We start from the raw sequence: 546 nt of genomic DNA, 5'->3' as shown, positions 1-546 counted from the left end.
AAAACACCTTTTTATTTGCCGTTATTGGCTAGTCAATATGACGTATATTTCTATTTTTGACTACCAGGTTTTAAATGCGGTTTGTTCTGTTACTGTTGCGCGTTTATGTACTCCACGCGCGCCGGTTCAGAAATGAGGGCGTGCTAGTTATTTTATATCTTCGAAACCACAGTGCCCAGGCGGTCACCCATCCAAGTACTAACCGGGCCCGACGTTGCTTAAATTCGGTGATCAGACGAGAACCGGTGTTTTCAACGTAGTATGGCCGTAGACATGTGAGTGGTATTTACACTCATGTATTTCCACTCATAGTTAATCTCGGCATATAGCATAATTATCCAATCCTGAAGCTATGATTGATGACGTTTCATATCAACGCACGCTTGTGTAGCGGGGATTTCCTCTGACTCCCCTGACCACTCTGCTGCGCGATTACATTTTTTGCAAACACCAGTGTTGAACAATAAACCAACCATTTTACTACGGCACTAACAAGATGCTTTAGACAGAAGAAGACTGCCGTTTTGTTCAAACGACCCTCGAACC

General features: G+C 43.6%; 1 pseudogene; it reads right to left on the bottom strand.

Moving 5' to 3' along the window:
- Positions 1-155: 155 nt before the first annotated feature.
- LOC117100304 lies at positions 156-273 on the bottom strand (annotated as a pseudogene).
- Between the last annotated feature and the right edge of the window lie 273 nt (positions 274-546).

This window comes from Anneissia japonica, unplaced genomic scaffold, assembly GCF_011630105.1.
Source record: "Anneissia japonica isolate Jap-2015-1 unplaced genomic scaffold, ASM1163010v1 scaffold76923_len1720_cov103, whole genome shotgun sequence".
Taxonomy (NCBI): domain Eukaryota; kingdom Metazoa; phylum Echinodermata; class Crinoidea; order Comatulida; family Comatulidae; genus Anneissia; species Anneissia japonica.
The sequence above is the reverse complement of the archived record's forward strand: the minus strand, read 5'-3'. Positions and strand labels throughout refer to the sequence as shown.